General features: G+C 40.2%; 1 non-coding gene across 1 annotated transcript; it reads right to left on the bottom strand.

The window, feature by feature from the left end:
• Positions 1–12899: 12899 nt before the first annotated feature.
• LOC123459105 lies at positions 12900–12978 on the bottom strand. The gene has a single exon (XR_006636021.1). It is a non-coding gene; the product is annotated as a small nucleolar RNA SNORD83 (small nucleolar RNA).
• Positions 12979–19001: the final 6023 nt, after the last annotated feature.

Consider the following 19001-nt stretch of genomic DNA (forward strand, 5'->3'; position numbering starts at 1 on the left):
TAGACAACAGTTTGTTTGATAAGCTTATTAAGGTTGGTAGAATTTTCTGGTTATCATTTTTTAAAAAAATTATTTTTTAAAATTTTATTATTCTTTATTTTATTTGAGATAGAGAGAGAAAAAGAAGGAGGGGGAGAGAATGGTCCTGCCTAGCTAGGTCTCTAGCCACTGCAAATGAACTCCAGATGCATGCACCACCTTGTACATCTGGCTTATGTGAGACCTGGAGAATTGAACCTGGGTCTTTAGGCTTTTCAGGCAAGTGTCTTAACCACTAAGCCATCTCTCCAGCCCTGGTTATTCTTTTTAGTGATATTCTAGTAGCTAAGTTACTTGGTTGAGAGTTTTGGGACATAGGTGTAGTAATAGAAGGCCAGGGGTCTTGTGATAAGGCTTTTAAGTTCATGTCTGGGGCATTTTAGTTCTGAAAGTTACTTAACCTTTCTAGGATAGCTTGAAGTTATTTAATCTGGGCATCAGAATCTCCTGAGGAACTTGGCACAGGTGTCTGGGTCCTACACATGCAATGCTGCCTCCATGAAGAATTGACCACTTCTAATTTGCTCATACGTAAGGTGACTGCCACCCCTGGAAAGTATAGACTGTGGCTTTATAACTGCTGTATCTATTCCTGTACAAGTTCTACCTGCTTGTTTGTCTCATTTACATAAGCACTTTTCTGTCTAACATTTGCCAGTAATATGAGACTGTTTTCAAACTTTGTAATTGAAAGACAATGTAAAAAAGTACAGTTTGGTAAATTACTATAAAATGAAGGCACATGTGCAACTACTACTCCAGGTCAAGAAATGGTATCAGGGGGCCTGGCTCAGAGATGGCTCAGTAGGTAAGGGCACTGCTTGCAAAGCCTGCTGGCCTGGGTTTGATTCACTAGTGCCCATGTAAAGCCAGAAACACAAGGTGGTGCATGTATCTGGAGTTCTTTTGCAGTGGCAGGAGGCCCTGGTGTACCCATATTCTCTCTCAAGTAAAAATACTAATTATTTTCAAAAATTTTTTATTTGCATACCCATGCTTATTGCAACATTATCCACAACAGCTAAGAGGTGAAAGCAGACTAAATATCTGTCAAAAGACGAGTAAGTTGAAACTGTTTAGCCTTAAAAATACAATGAAATTCTACCGGCAATCCCAGCACTCAAAGAAGCTGAAGCAGGAAGATCGTAAGTTCAAGACTACCCTTGGCTATATATTGCGTTCCAGGCTAGCCTGGGTTCCATAGTGAGACCTTGTCTTGAAAAGAGGAAGAGACAGGAAAGGAGGAGGAGGAAGAAGTTCAGATGTATTCTGCAACATGGAGGAGACTCAGGGACAGTATGCCAAATGAAGTAAGTTAGCCCAGGAGAACAACATTGCATGATGCCATTTATACAGAGTTCCTAGAATAGTCAAATATATAGAGACAGAAAGTAGATTGTGGTTGCCAGGGCTGGGGGAGACGGAACTGGGGAGTTGGTCAGTGGGTGTGGAGTTTCAGTTTTGCGAGGTGAGAAGTCCTAGAGATCTCTTACATTGCAAGGTGCATGTAGGTAGCAGTACTGTATTGCTGTACACTTACAAATGGCTACATAGCAAATTTAGTGCTACACACTTTTTGTTTGGTGCTTCGTCACTCAGCCACATCCCCACCCCTGATGTTGTATGTTTTATCATTGTTAAAATTCACATAGTTGCCAGGTGTGGTGCACGCCTTTGATCCTAGCACTCGGGAGGCAGAGGTAGGAGGATCGCTGTGAGGCCAACCTGAGACTACATAGTGAATTCCAGGTCAGCCTGGGCTAGAGCAAGACCCTAACTCACCCCCCCGCCCCAAATAAATCACGTAGTCTCATGGCTGGGGAAATGGCTCCATGATTACAGGTGTTTTCTTGCAAACCTTGTCAGCATGGGTTCAGTACCCACATAGCCGCATGTGTGTCTGGAGTTTGTTTGCATGGCAAGAATATATGCTCAATCTCTCTCTCTCTCTCCACAAATAAATAATATAATTTAAAATATCATAGTCTCATGAAGAACTACAGTTGTTACTCATACATTCCTTGCATCCCTCACTGGCTGAAAGTCCTTGAACTATGGGGGCCAGGGAACACCTCACAGTGATGCAGGAAGCCATAGGCACACATGGGCATGGCCATCTCATGGTGGCTAAGACATGGGCAGGGCACAGACTGCATCTGCCACCTCACTTTTCTTGGAGTCTCTGTGTCCTCATCTATACAACAGGCATGAGGCCAATCCCCTAAAGGAAGGGTGACTAAGGCTACTGTGAATGACAGCACAGTGCCCACAGTTAAGCACATGAGGGAAGGTGCTGCCCTTTTTCTCTCCGGCTCAGTCCCTGTTCTCAGCCTTTCAGCCTCCCTGCTCACCCTGCCTTCAGGGCCCAGAGCCCCCTGCTGATCTAGATACCAAGTAGCAGATAGGCTTCCTCTAGAAGCCCCAGATCTTCCTCTCAGTTAACCAATCAGCTGCAGCTGACCCTACAGGACCAAGGATGTCCTCACTGGCCCTAGAGCTACATAGAGACAGTGGCTCTCCCTACTTCCTTGAAGAGGACAACAGCTTGACAGAGGGCCTGAGGCTGGGCAATAAGCTGTCCACATAGACACCCTGTAGTTCCCAGAGCCTGTTCCTAGAGCTCTTTTCCTTTTGTTTAAACGTTTATTTTTTTTTGACAGCTTCCATAATTACAGACAATAAACAGTGATAATTTCTTCCCCTCCCCCACTTTTCCCATCACAAATCCACTCCCTTATATCACTCATATCCCCTCCCGCTCTCCATTAGTGTTTTATTTTGATGTCATTATCTTTTCCTCCTATTATGAGGGTCTTTTGAAGGTACTACTAGGCACTGTGAGGTCATGGAAATCCAAGCCAATTTCTGTCTGAATGATTACCTTGTAAGCATTTTTACCCTTCCTTTGGCTCTTACATTCTTTCTGTCACAATGGACCTTGGAAAATATGATAGAGGTATTTCAGTGCTGAGTACTTCTCTGGCACTTCTCAGTACCTTCTCAGTGCCTTTTGGATCATTCCAGTGGTCACTGCCATCTAAACGAGAAGCTTTTCCAAAGCGAGAATAGCGTTAATATATGGGTATGACCATTAAGTAAATTGCTTACAGGGCAGTTCTCTTTCTCTCAAAAAAAAAAAAACCCAAATAATGATTTTTTAAAAAATAAATGTAATTTGACTTGCCTAAAGGAGTCCCTCACCCAGGTAATTCTTCCTGTATCCATAGCATTATTTTGCAATTGCTCCTGTGTACTCTTCTGTTACCAGAGATCACTACAGCTCAGTTTGTGTTCTTATGTGGATAGGTGCATACCTAACCTTCCTTTTCTTCCCCCTCCTTTCTTTATTCTTTACCATCTTGTTCCCTCTTTCCTTCCTCTCTTCTTTTCTTCATTCCTTTCCTTCCTTCTTTCTTTTCTTTTTGTCTTTCTTTTGAAGTAGGGTCTCACTCTAGTTCAGGCTGACCTGGAATTCACTATGTAGTCTTAGGGTGGCCTCAAACTTATGGATATTCCCTTACCTCTGCTTCCCAAGTGCTGCGATTAAAGGTGTGTGCCAACATACCTGGTTTCTTTTTCTTTTTTCTTTTTTTTAACTACAGGATCATACTATGTAGAACAGACTGGCCTTGAAATTGCAGTCCCCCTGACTCAGCATCTCAGGTTGATGGTATTAGGCATGAAATCACTCCTATGGAGTGGGCTTTACATCCAATCAGAAAGTGACTGGTTACTCCCATAACATTCGTGCCCCTCTTGCACTAGTGGACATAGGTGCCTGGCAGGTGGGTTGTGGAGGAATGCAGCACAGCTGTGGGGTCACAGCTGGGTAGGATTGTTGATGGCCTTTTTCCTCCAGCAGCTCACATCACACCTTCAGGTGTGAAGAATTCAACTGGCAAGAAGAGAGCTTCCAGCTTACTTTTTCTATGTCCTGGAACTAAAGTTTATGATGTGTTCAGAAATAATGACTTACTACTTGTTAGGTAGGAAAGAGTTCCCACATGGAGTCGAAATGAAGGAGGAGAATGGCAGTAGCCTAATTGATGCCACTTCAGATGTTTACATTGCCTAATGTTTACTTCCCTGACCTAACAGTGCCCTTGGCCAGTTTTCCTGCTGAGACATCCTGGTTCCCCTTCTGATGGCAACTCATTCTCTTATTGATTACCTCCTTCATTTGGTCTCTGAGTAATTAGCTTCTCCCTTTGGTCCCTGCTCTTCCTTGAATTGTTGTCTTTTGTTCCCTGTACCCACCTCCCTCCCAAAGAATAAAACAATAAAAACCCAAACTACCCAGACTCAGGCTGGCTGGTCCCTCTCTCTTCTCCAAAGAGACAGCCCAGCAGCTTGGGCCCCAATAAACAGCTCTTTTTCTTTCTTCCTTAGAGTGTTTATGTGTGGTCTGATCATTCATGAACCGTACATCATTTAGTTTTGGTAAGCAACCAAGAGAAACAGAAATATATTATGCAGGCCTTTATAGCCTTCCTGACATACAACTCATTATGAGAAACCTCATTCTTGGCACTGGAGGTTATGAGCAGTGACCTTGGGCTTCTAGGAGTAGCTTTATCTACCCATGTAAGACACCTTCATTCAAACGCTTCTTTTCTTTCTTAAAAATTATATTTATTTATTTATTTATTTGAGAGAGGGAGGGGGAGAGAGTGTGAAGAAGAGGCAGATAGAAAGAGAAAATGGGCACAACAAGGCCTCTGGCCACTGAAAATGAATTCCATATGCATGCAACCCATTGTGCATCTTGCTTACGTGCATCCTGTTGAGTTGAACTGGGCTCCTTAGCCTTTGCAGGCCAATGCCTTAACAACTAAGGTATTATGCTACCCCAGCACTTTTTTTTGTTTTGTTTTTTTGTTTTTTGAAGTGAGGTCTCACTCTGGCCAAGGCTGACCTGGAATTCACTGTGTAGTCTCAGGGTGGTCTTACCCATGGCGATCCTCCTACCTCTGCCTCCCAAGTGGTGGGATTAAAGGCATGTGCCACCATGCCCAGAACTTTAAAAAAAAATTTTAATTGGCTTAACAAATAAAAGGTTTCCAAATGGCATATTCACATATCTTTAGTTTTGATTTATCCTCTGTAGTAGACAGCCTTAGGTCATTGAAGAAGGAATATTATTGAAGCTTACAGATTCAGGGAAAGCTCCATAATGGCAGAAGAAACCGGCTAGCTTTTACAGGTCTAAGCAGAGAGAGAGAGAGAGAGCAAAGTCCCAAGCCAAAAATCCAAAAGCCACACCACAAACAAGTACACTTCAGGAACTCCAGGCACTGCCTATCTTTAGACTGGAACTACAAATTCACCACCACACCTTAGGGCTGGACCCTAAGATCTGCCCAGTGATACTTCCTTCAACTAGCTGGTTGGAAATCTAAGAAGCTTTAATGAAACAATATATCTGGGGCATCCATTCAAGCTAGCATCCTCCTACTACTCCCTTCTCTCTTTCACCCTCTGCCCCATCCCTGCATAGACCCTCCCACCATAACCTCCCCCATGTGCCATGTATTCTGTCATCCCATCTACCACATAAAACCTACCCATATGGCCCCTGTCTAGCTTTTTGGCCTACATAGACACTGACTTTTAGCCACTAATCTAGAAATTCAAACCTAGGATCTACATATGAAAAAGAACATGTGATATTCAGGTTTTTGAACCATGGTACCTCACTCAGTATGACTTTGTCTAGTTCCACCCATTTTCCTGCATTTTTTTCTTTAAGGCTAGATAAAACTTCATTTCGTATATGTATCACATCCATTCATCAGTTGATGGACATCTAGACTGGTATTTCCTAGCTTTTGTAAATAGAGCAGCAATAAACATGTGGACATCACAATGCTACCACCAGGGAGGAAGGAGAGAGAATGAACACCCAGTAGGGCCAAACTAATAAACTTAAAGGCTTGTTCCTAGTGAACATCTCATCCAGCAAGGCTCCACTTCACAAAGGCTCCACCAGCTGGTGGTTAATCACAATACATGAGACTATGGGGGGCCATTTTACATTCAAACCACCACACCTCACTTAGTAAAATATGTTTCAGGTCCATTTATTTTCTTGAAAATTTTTTAGTTTCATTTTTCCTTATAGCTGAATAAAATTCTATTCCATATATGTGCCATATTTTCATTATCCACCAACAGTGAATAAAGGTTTCCCTCTCCCCACATTCTGCCCAGAATTTGTTGCCCTTTGTTTACTTGATGATAACCATTCTGAAAAGGGCAAGAGATAATCTCATAGCACTCAAAAAGATTTATTGGCTCTTTATATTTCTTCTTTTGAGAAGTTGTTCAGTTTCTTTTTAATTTTTATATTTTTATTGACAACTTCCATAATTGTAAACAATATCCCATGGTAATTCCCTCCCTTCCCCCACTTGCCCCTTTGAAACTCCACTCTCCATCATATCCCTTCCCCTCTCAATCAGTCTCTATTTTGATGCTATCATCTTTTCTTCCTGTTATGATGGTCTTGTGTAGGTAGTGTCAGGCACTGTGAGGTCGTGGATATCCAGGCCATTTTGTGTCTGGAGGAGCATATTCTAAGGAGTCCTACCCTTCCTTTGGCTCTTACATTCTTTCCACCACCTCTTCCACAATGGATCCTGAGCCTTGGAAGGTGTGATAAAGATATTTCAGTGCTGAGAACTCCTTGGTCACTTCTTAGCACTATTGTGCCTTCTGAGTCATGCCAAGGTCACTGCCATTTGAAAAGAGAAGCTTCTCTAACACAAAGTGAGAGTAGCATTAATGTATGGGTATAAACATTAAGAGAAGCACTTACTGGGCAGTTTGATGTGCATAGTATATATATTTAGCCAGACAACAGCAGATGTTATACCCCTAGGGTTCATGACTACCCCTGTTGTTGGTTTTCAGTATCAGAGATGTATTTCCTCCCATGGAGTGGGCCTCCAGTCCAATTAGAGAGTGGTTGGTTTCCCCCATAAGAAACATACCACTGTTGCACCTGTTGGCTCATTTGGCCTGGTTGGCAAAATTTAAGGCTTGCAGGGCCAACTGTTGAGTATCTCCACTGGTGATTTCTCTCTATCCCATTGGACTGCATGCAGCATAGCTTTTTCCAGCTTTTTTTCAGATGGTCTACATGGAGGAGGTTTTCAGCTCAGCTCCAGCAGGATTTCTCAGTTACCTTGCAGCCCAAGTATGTGGAGTCTTCAACAATTGGGTCTTACCATCTGTTCCTGGTGGGAAACCAAGAGCCTTGGCAATGGCCTGTAATGTTATGGGGTTATCAGGGAACTCCCTGGCCAACAACTCACTGGAAGGTATCCCATCTCTGGCACTGAAAATTGTACAAAAAAGTAGGTTTCCATATGACTTATTTATTTCATCTTAGATTTTCATTATCCCTCCCTCTACCTTTCCTTTACTCAATCTCTTCCCCTGACCTCACTTAGGCCTTTTCACCCCCAGTAATCTGTTCTTCTACTTACATATACACAACAGCATTCTATTAAGTCCCACCCCTTCCCTTTCTCCCCTTTATATCTCCTTTCTAGCTTTCTGGCTCTGCTACTCAGTTTTCTTCCTACTCACACAGAAGTCTAATCATTTGTTGCTAGGATCCACTATGAGACAGAACATGTGATATTTGGCTTTCTGGACCTGGGTTACCTCACTAAGTATAATACTTTCCAGATCCATCCATTTTCCTGCAAATTTCATAACTATTGTGTAAATGTGCCACATCTTCATTACCCACTCATCAGTTGAGGGACATCTAGCAGCCATTTCCTGGCTATTGTGAATAGAGCAGCAATAAACATGGTTGAGCAAGTATCTCCAGGGTAGTGAGATGAGTCCTTAGGATATATGCCTAGGAGCGGACCATATAGTAAATCTATTTTTAGCTGTCCCAGGAACCTTCACACTGATTTCCACAATGTCTGGACCAAATTGCATTCCCACCAACAGTGTAGAAGGGCTCTTCTTTTTCTACCTCCTCACCAGCATTTGTGGTCATTTGTTTTCATGATGGTAGCCAATCTGACAGGAATGAGATGGAATATCAATGTAGTTTTAATCTACATTTCCCTGATGACTAGGGATGTAGAACATTTTTTTAGATGTTTATATGCCCTCTGTATTTCTTCTTTGGAGAACTCTCTACTTAGTTCTATAGCCCATTTTTTAATTGGGTTGTTTGATTTCTTATTTAATTTTTTGAGTTTTTTGTATATCTTAGATATTAATCCTCTATCAGATATAAAGCTGGCAAAGATTTTCTCCCATTCTATAGGTTGCATCTTTGCTCTATTCACAGTGTCCTTTGCCATTCAAAAGCTTTGTAATTTCATGGTGCCCAGCAGTTGAGCTGTGGTTTTATTTCCTCAGCAACTGAGGTTATATTCAGAAAGTCTTTGGTAATACTAATATGTTGAAGGTTTTCCCCTACTTTTTCTTCTAGCAGTTTCAGAGTTTCAGGTATGTTATTAAGGTCTTGGGTTCATTTGGATTTAATTCTTGTGCACAGAAAGATATGGGGATCTGTTTTCATCCTTCTATAGATACATACCAGTTTTCCCAGCAACATTTGCTGAAGAGGCTGTCTTTTCTTCAATGAGTATTTTTGCCATTTTTTTTTTAAGAGCAGGTGGCTATAGCTACCCAGACCTACATCTGGGTCCTCTATTCTGTTCTATTGATCTACATGCCTGCTTTTGTGCCAGTACCATGCTGTTTTTATTACTAACATAGCCAGTTTTTAATTGAGTTATTTGTTTTCCTGATGTTTAGTTTTTTTGGGTGCTTTGTATATTCTAGATATCAATGCTCTGTCAGATGTGTAGCTGACAAAGTATTTTTCCTATTCTGTAGGCTGCCTGTTTGCTTGATTAACAATTTTCATTTTACAGAAAGCTCTTTAATATAATGAAGTTCCATTTGGTGATTGTTGGCTTTATTTTCTGAGTAACTGGAATCCTATTCAGAAAGTCCTTAAGTATGACTATATCTTGAATTGTTATCCCTACTTTTTTCCTCTAACAATTTCAGAGTATCAGCTCTAAGTCAAGGTCTTTGGTCTGTTTGGAGTTTATTTTTACTTAGGGTGAGACATAAGGATCTTTTTTATTCTTCAATATGTACATATCCAGTGTTCGCAGTACCTTTTGTTAAAGAGGCTGTCTTTTCTCAAATAGGTATTTTTGACATCATTGTTAAAAATAAGATGGCTAGGGGCTGGGGAAATGGCTTAACAGTTATGGCATTGGCCTGCAAAGCCTAAAGACCCATTTCTGATTTCCCAGGACCCACATAAGCCAGATGCACAAGGGGGCACATTGTCTGGAGTTCGTATGTAGTGGCTGGAGGCCCTGGTGTTCCCATTCTCTCTCTGTCTTTTTCTCTCTCATAAATAAATAAATAAAATATTAAATAAATAAATAAGTAAGATGGCTGTAGCTGCATACATTCATATCAATATATTCTTTTAATGTGTTGATCTAAATGTCTGTTTCTGTGCCAGTACCATATTGTTCTTGTTACAATAGTTCTGCCATGAAGTAAGCCATGGTGATACTTCCAAAATTCTAACCCTCCTCCAGATTACTTTGGCAAGCCAAGACCTTTTTTAATATATGAATTTTAAATATGTTCTCTTTCTGTTTCTTTTAAGAATAGTGTTAGAATTTTGATGGGTATTGCACTGAATCTGTAGATCACTTTTAATAAAATAGTCACTTTCCTATTATTCTTTTCAACCATGAGTGTGACAAGTCTTTCCATCTTCTAGTGTCTTCAACTTCTCTCTCAAGTATTTTAAAATTTTTCATTGTAGGAGGTATTCACCTCCTTGGTTAGGCTTGTTCCAAAGTGTTTTAGTGGCAATTGTAAATGTGATTGTTTCCCTGATTTCTTCATCAGCATGTTTTTGTAGGTAGATTGTATTTTATTATTACATCCTGAGTATTAATTTTGTGTCCCACCACCTTGCTGAAAGTGTTTATCAGCTCTCACAGTTTTCTGTTGGAGACTTTAGGGTCTCTTTTGTATAGAATTATATCCACTGCATCTTCTATTCCTATTATATCCCTTTAATTTATTTCTTTTACTGCTCTAGCTAAGACTTCCAATAGTATATGGAATACAGTCCAACAAAGAGAAAGACAAGCTAATAGCAAGGTATGAATGGGAATTTCAAGATACCCGGGACACTATGAAAAGATCTCAGGGTATAACAGAAGGAGAAGAATTTCAATCCAGAAGCTTAGTAGGTGTTTTCAACAAAATCATAGGAGAAAATTTTCCTCAGATTAGGAAAGAAATGCCAGTCCAGATACAAGAAGCTTTTAGAACACCAAACAGACAAAATCTGGAAAGAACCTCTCCTCTTCATGTTATAAATAAACTACTAAACACACAAACCAAAGAAAATATATTGAAAGCAGTTAGAGAGAAGAAGCAAGTCACATACAAAGGCAAGCCCATCAGAATAACTGCAGATTACTCAACACAAACTTTAAAAGCCAGAAGGGCTTGGAATGATGTATTCCAAGTTCTGAAAGATAACAACTGTCAACCAAGATTTCTTTATCCTGCAAAGCTATCTATCCAAATTGATGGAGAAATAAGGACATTCTGCAATATAAACAGGCTAAAGGAATTTATGACAACTAAAGCAGTTCTACAGAAAATACTTGAAGGTATTCTTAATGCTAAAGAGAAAGCTAAACACACACAGGAGGAAAAAGGAAAAAATAAAGCACACCCAAGTGACAGTTAAAACAAACAAGTAAAGGGAAAATAGGAAACACTGCAAAATAAGAAAAATGGCAAGAATAAATGCATACCTTTCAATAATAACTATTAAATATCAATGGCCTCAGTGCACCATCCAAAAGACACAGGCTTGCAAACTGGATTAAAAGGCAGAATCCTACCATTTGTTGCTTCCAGGAAACTCATCTCTCAATAAAAGATAGATACCACCTTGGGGTGAAAGGATGGAACATGGTATTTCAAGCAAATGGGCCTAGGAAACAAGCAGGGGTTGCTATCCTAATATCTAACAGGATAGATTTCAAACCAACATTAGTGAAGACAGATAAAGAAGGTCATTTTATACTGATTAAAGGAACACTCCAACATGAGGACATTACAATCCTAAACATATAGGCACCTAACATAGGGGCTCCCAGTTTCATCAAACAAACACTATTAGACTTAAGGTCACAGATAATATCAAATGCAATTGTAGTGGGAGACTTCAATACCTGGCAAAAAACAAACAGAGAGACATCTGAATTAAATGATGTCATGGAACAAATGGACCTAACAGAACATTCCATCCAAATGCTGCAGAATATACATTTTTCTCAGCAGCACATGGAACATTCTCTAAGATAGACCATATATTAGGACACAAAGCAAATATCCACAATTATAGGAAAATTGAAATAATCCCTTGTACTCTATGTGACCACAATGGGATTAAACTGCAAATCAGCAACAAGAAAAGCTACAAAGCATACAGAAATTCATGGAGACTAAACAGTACACTATTGAATGATCGGTGGGTCATTGAAGAAATCAAAAATAGAACATTTTAAAATTTTATTTATCTATTTGAGAGAGACATAGAGAAAAAAAGAGGCAGGTGGAGAGAGAGAAAGAGAATCAGCACACCTGTGCCTTCAGCCGCTGCAAATGAACTCCAGATGCATGTGCTACCTTGTGCATCTGGCTTACATAGGTACTGAGCAGTCAAACCTGTGTTCTTAGGCTTTGCAGGCAAACACCCTAACCAGTAAGTCATCTCTCCAACCCCAAAAAGGTTTTTAGGGAGTAATTAGAATAAAACTACAAGCAATGGAAAATTTACTTAAAGAGAAACTGAGGCCTTTAAAGAGAGATTAAAGCTGCTGGTACAATGAAAGTAAAATATAGAAGCTTATGTAGGGAAACTTAGGAGGAACATGCATTGCATCTGCCATGTGTTTTTACATGTAGGGAAGTTAAGAAGGCAAATGGTGAGGTTCAAGGAAGAATGAGAGGGTAGATGTCAAGGCATAGACCAGGAGATTCAGAGGAGAAATAAGTAATGAAGAGGGTTATACTCTTGGTTACCCCAACTTTAAACAAATTACATAGGTAGCAGTCCTAGAGTTGGTGAGAGCACCCACATGGTACATCTGGAGTGTAAAGAAAATATGCACATGGTAGGTTCAAAGATCAGGGAAAAATCATATAAGTAATCAAAGTGGAAAATTATTCCAAACTATAAAACAGAGGCAAGTAGAAAAGCTCAGATTAAGAAACAATGCTATGCTTTCCCACCCCTACCTAGCTAGGCTGGGTGATTGTAGAGGCCAGACTCATGTGTCTGAACAGAAATGAGAGGGAATCCAGAGACAATCACACAGTGGGGAGGAGGCCAAATGTAGCCTTTATAGCATCAGGTTCAGGTATGCAAGGAGGAAGAACAATTGGTTTGTAGATTTGGAGGGTGGATTCCAGAACCAGCCCATCCAGGTAGCACACTAGACTGTGGGCAGCAGGTGATCAGGCACGAGTTCCACTTTTCTGCCAGGGGGAGATATCATGTAGGGTGGCTTCTTCTGTTTCTTTTGGGGCCTCAATCTCTAACTGAAACTGCCTAATAGTACCTAGCTTTATTCTAAGCTTCTTTAGTTTAGATGGAAGAATACCAGCTTATGAGTAAATAACACCAAGATCATGAAAGGTGAGTATAGCTATTGACTCCAGCAGGTGGAAAATGGAAATGATAGCATGAGAAAAGTCCTTAAAAATCCTCAAAGGAAGTCTGTACTTTCCCTATAATCTCGGCATTGATCCCTTCTAGTAGCCATTAGTCAAGGATGATAGGTAAAGGTCAGAACTGCACAAAGCACTCACTTCTGAAAAACATAAGTATCATGTAGCTTGCTCTTTCCTTCCTTCCTTCCTTCCTTCCTTCCTTCCTTCCTTCCTTCCTTCCTTCCTTCCTTCCTTCCTTCCTTCCTTCCTTCCTTCCTTCCTTCCTCCCTTCCTTCCTTCCTCCCTTCCTTCCTTCCTCCCTCCCTCTATCCTTCCCTCCCTCCCTTCCTTTCTTCCTACCTTAGTTATGTTTTATTTTATTTTATTGTATTTTTGAGGTAGGGTCTTACTGTAGCCCAGACTGACATGGAATTTACCATGTAGTCTCAGGGTAGCCTCAAACTCAGAGCATCTCCTACCTTGAACGCCTGAGTGCTGGGATTAAAGGCGCACACCACCATGCCTTGGGGGTGGGGTGGGGAGAGGGAGATAATGGATTCCAGGGCCTCCAGCCACTGAAAATGAACTCCAGAAACATGTGCCACTTTGTGTGGCTTTATGTGGATACTGGAGAATTGAACTCCAATTGTTAGGCTTTATGGACAAGTGCCTTAACTGCTGAGCCATTTCTTTACTAGCCCTGTTTTCCCCCTGCCTTTTTGTTTTAGGTAGGGTATCACTCCAGTCCAGGAAAACATGGAACTCACATTATAGTCTCAGGCTAGCCTTGAACTCACAGCAATCCTCCTATCTTTGCATCCAGAATGCTATGAGTAAAGGCATGCATGCATCACCATGCCTGCCCAACTCATTCCTTTTTTGTAGTTTTCAAAGTAGGGTCTCTCACTAGCCTAAAATCTTGAACTCACATGGTAACCCCAGGATATCATTAAAGTAATCATGATCCGGGCTATAGAGATGGCTCACTGGTTAGGGTGTTTGCCGGTGAAGCCAAAGGATCCAGGATCATTTCCCCAGGACCCACATAAGTGAGATGTACAAGATGGCACATGTATCTGGAATTTGTTTGCAGTGGCTAAAGGCCCTCGTGCATTTATTCTCTCCCTTCCTCCCTCTGTCTTTCTTTCCTTCAAATAAAATAAAATAAAATTTTAAAAATTGAAATAATGATGATCTTCCTACTTCAGCTTTCCAAGTGCCAATACGAAATACATGCACCATTATTCCCAGCCATAGTAAGACACATCTTTTTCTGGCAGTGCTAAAGATTCTCTGATTTCTTTTTTCTTAAAATTGATTTTTATTAGAAACAGAGAGCAAGAGAGAGAGAGAAAGAGAGAGATGGAGGGAGGGAGGGAGAGAGAATAGGCACAACAGAGCCTCTAGCCACTGCAAATGAATGTAAGATGCAAGTGTCGCCATGTGCACCTGGCTTATGTGGAACCTGGAAAATCAAACCTTGGTCCTTAGACTTTGCAGACAAGCACCTTAACCCACTAAGCCATCTCTTCAGCCCTCTGATTTCTTAATGTAGGCATTTTGAGGTACAAACTTCTCTCAGCACTGCTTTCATTGTGTCTTGTAGGTTTTGGTATGTTGTACTTTCATTATCATTAGTTTCCAGTAGTTTTAACTTTCCCTTTTAATTTCTTCAATTACCTATTCATCATGTAGTAGTGTGTTGTTTAATCTCCATGAGTTTGTGCATAGTCTAAAGTTTCTTTTCATGGTTTGTATTTTTACACCATTGTAGGTAGAGTATAAGAAGTTATTTCAGTTTTCCTGTATTTGTTAAGATTTGCTTTGGGAACTAATATGTAATTTATTTTAGAGAGAGGTTCAATATGCTCCAGAGAAGAATGCATATTCTGCTCATGGATGTAATGTGCTATAGATGTTTGAATCCAGATGTTTCTTTGTTTTTTTTTCTTTTTTCCAGCAATGACCTGTCTATTGATGAGAGTGTAATAATATAGTAACCCACTCCTATTGTACTGGCATTCATCTGTGGTTTTACATCTACTGATGTTTGTTTTATGAAATTGGGTTTACCTGTGTTTGGTGTGTATGTTTAGAATTATAATGTCCTCTTGATTGCTTCCCTTTTCAGTGTACAGTGACTTTCTTATATCTTCTTACTAGTTTTTATTTGAGGTCTATTTTGTCAGATACTGGAATATTGACAACTACATTTTCTTGAAATGCCTTTTCTACCATTTTACCTATGGTAGCATTTGTTTTTTATGGTGATGTATGTTTCTTGGAGCAAATAAATACAAGAATTCTGAGGTCTTTTTTTATATTTTCATTTATTTACTTATAAGCAGAGAGAGATAGAGAGAAGAGAGCCAGACAGAGAAAATGGGCATGCCAGGGCTTCCAAACACTGTAAATGCACTCCAGGTGTATGTGCCACTCTGTGCATCTGGCTTTATGTGGGTACTAGGGAATTGAACCTGGGTCATCAAGCTTTGCAGACAAGTGCTGGGCTACCTCTCCAGCCACAGAATTCTAAGTCTTAATCCATTCTGCTAGTCTGTATCATTTGATTGGGGAATTGAGACTATATTTAGTTATTATTGAAAAGTGTGTTAATTCCTGTTGTTATTGATTTTATAATGTTTGTTATTCTTCTGTTCCTCTCTTGCTTAATTATTATTCAAGTGTGGTTTACTCTTTTCTATGACCTCATGGATGTGCTTGACTTTCTCTTCAGCCTGAGTATTCCTTCAATATCTTTTATAGAGCTGGCTTACTACCCATGAAGTCCTTTAGCCTGTTTTATTATAGAATGTTTCCCATTCTCCTTTTATTTTTTAAATGACAGATGGCTTTGCTAGCTATTGTCTTTTAGAACTTGAAATACATTATTTCATGCTCCCTTGGATTTTCAAGTTTCTGTTGAGAAATATGTTATTCTTATGGGCCTGCTTTTATAAGTGTCCTGGTATGTTTCTCTTTCAATATATTTGCTTTGTCATATATATTTTATGGTTTAATTTTAATGATGGGAAGTTCTTTGCTAGACTTGTCTTTTTGGTATTTTAAATGCTTCTTATATCTATATTGTTATCATTTTGTGTAGTTTTGGAAATTTTTCTTCTGTGATTTTTGTTGAAAATATTTACTATGCTATTAGACTGAAATTCCTCTCCTTCTATCTATATATTTTTAGATTTGTTCTGTTCATAGTATGCTAAATGTCTTTAAAGTCTTACCTATACTTTATTATTGTTGTCTTTGTTCTTGTTGGAATATTTTAGTTCCTCTACCTTGTCTTCCAACTCTGATATTCTGCCTTCTTCATGATTCATTCTATTGGTGAGGTTTTCTGTAGAGTTTGTCCCATTTGACTTTCTGTATTTTTTGTTTCCAACATTTTGGTTTGTTTTTCTTCGGTATTTCTATATCTTTACTGAACTTCTCTTTCATATGTCAACCTCTTAATTTCATTCATCTGTTTTATGTGTGTTCTTTTGAGATTCATTCAGGAGTTCATCTCATCTTTCATATCACTGAGCACACTTGTGACCATCCTTTTGTGTGTCATCTAATTCACTGTTACTGGAAGCCATTACTGCAGTCTCATTAACTTTTTTTTTTAAATTTTTTATTTATTTATTTGAGAGTGACAGGCACAGAGAGAAAGACAGATAGAGGGAAAGAGAGAGAGAATGGGCATGCCAGGGCTTCCAGCCTCTGCAAACGAACTCCAGACGCGTGCACCTCCTTGTGCATCTAGCTAACGTGGGACCTGGGGAACCGAGCCTCGAACCGGGGTCCTTAGGCTTCACAGGCAAGCGCTTAACTGCTAAGCCATCTCTCCAGCCCTCATTAACTTTTGGAAATGTTACATTACCTTTGTTTTTCATGTTTCTTATATTATGGTGTTGGGATTCATTTACTTGAGGTCATTTTTATTTTGTTGATTGGAGGTTTATATTTTATCAGCTGTATTCTTTCAGTTGGAAGTATTTACAGCTCATAAGTAAGGCTGGGTTATGGTAGAGTTGAGGTGAACATTTCAGAAGTTATATCCTCAGTCCAGGAGTTCAGAGGGACTGGTTCAACCTCTACTTTACTCTTAGACTATTAAACTTGAGGTGACTGTTGTTGCTAGATATTCCACCATACAAATGTCACACTAGACAATTAACTACAGTAATTCCTTTGACTTAAGTAACTGTTACAGGCTAGACAAGCAAGGAGGGTATGGAGTCTACTAGGGTATTAGTTACTCACATTGGAAGAATGAAGGAAGTAAGTTGGGTAAGGACAGGGACTGCTGTTAGAACAACTTTGAAAAATGACTGAGATAGGAATATTTGGAGGGAGAAAATTAGGGTACTGTTAAGGTTCACAGACTTTAGATGTTGTTAAAATTTTGGAAGGTCATGGCTATGAGGTATAAAGAGAAGGGAATAAGGAAGGGAGAAAGAGGAAAATATATTGGAATAACAGGGAAAGTATATGTGTAGATACATAGAAGGAGTAGTAGAGAGTGCCCAGTCATAGACTGGGCATAGAACATATAGAAAAATCCTGAAACCTAACAAAGCAATATACAAACACAAGCAAAGCCATTATAAGAAACATATGTATTGGTGGAGATTAAAAAGTGGGAAATAAATGATTTACTAAAAATGATTAAAGTTAACCATAACACAAACAAATGATAAAAAGGCAAGGTATAATAAAAGTACATTAAATTAAAAAAATACTGCATCAGTAAGTTTCTTTTCTGGTGAGATGTTTTTTAAAATTCTTTCCTTCCCTGTGATGTTTCATTTAGCTAACTATACTGATTAACTACATTGACAAGGGAGGTGCACCTCTATGAAAGCAATTTGGGGTATGTTTGCCTCAGTGGATTCCAAACTGGTTACCTATAGAGTGAGATTCTGACTCATTTGCACTGATTTGGGAGCTGATTCCCTCCTTGGTGTACTGTGGACTTGACTTTCAGCTCAGTGCTATGTGGAGTGAGACTGGGAGAGCCCTTGGTTTCAGCTGCAGTCTCAGTGTTCTTGGCACGAGTTTTTGGGGAGATGAGGTTGTACTACATTCTCTGCTGGTTCCCACAGACCTCTGCCATTCTCCATAGTCTGCTTCTGCTTCCTCTGATTGTGTAAAGCCTGTGTGTGAGAGAAGCACCTTTCAGAGGTTGCTGCTTGGTTTGGCAGGTATACAGATGCATGCCATTTTTAGAAGCTCCCACCTGCTTCCCCACAGAGATCTTATTAGGCTGATTTTATATTATATAGCTTATTGTGTATTATGTTGACTGTCTTCTTTCATTGGGTTTGGCTTCTAATCCACCATCTCACCTGGGAGGCCTTCTATTCATTTTTAAGTTGAGGAATATTTTTCTGTTTGGTTTCTTAAAAAACCTTTTTATTGACAACTTCCATAAGTATGAAAAAAAAAAACATGATAATTCTCTTCCACAATCCCCATTTTTTTTCCTCTCCAAAATCCATTGAATCCTTTTTCCTTTTTTTTTTTCCTTTGAGGTAAAGTCTCACTGTAGCTCAGGCTGATCAGGAATTCATTATGTAGCCTCAGGGTGGCCTCAGACCCACAGCAATCCCCCTACCTCTGCCTCTCAAGTGCTGGGATTAAAGGCATGTACCACCATGCCCAGCTAAAATTTTTATATATTTATCCTTTTAAGCAGCTGTCCCAGCTGCAGTCCCAGCCACCAGTTCCTCCTGCACTACTCACAGGCTACTCAGACCTAGATCAGCAGACTAGTGTTCCCCCTCCCTTGGTTTTTCTGCCACTGGGGACCCCCATGCATGACCGCAGTCCTACCCACTGCCCCCCAATGGGCAGACCAGGTCTTCCTGCATTAACGGCAAGCTACTGGGACTCAGTTGAGCAGGCTGTTGTTCACCTCTCCCTCCCCCTTCCTGCCACTGAGACCACCGCCCATTCCCCCCCAAATCATCTGACCTGCAGCAGTCCCATATCCCTGCGCCCTCTTGTCACCAGACCCAACAGTCCCATCTACCCCTGCTACATGGTCCTAAGGGATCCTGCAGTCAAATCCCCTCGCCCCTCAGCACTGTAGAACCATCATGCAATCCCATCCTGCCCCCTCCCAGCCCCACCACAATACCAGTCTGTTTTGTCCCATTCTACCCTACCCCATACTCTCAGGCCACCTGATCATGCAGTTCCATACC

The sequence above is a fragment of the Jaculus jaculus genome, chromosome 2 (genome assembly GCF_020740685.1).
Source record: "Jaculus jaculus isolate mJacJac1 chromosome 2, mJacJac1.mat.Y.cur, whole genome shotgun sequence".
Lineage (NCBI taxonomy): Eukaryota > Metazoa > Chordata > Mammalia > Rodentia > Dipodidae > Jaculus > Jaculus jaculus.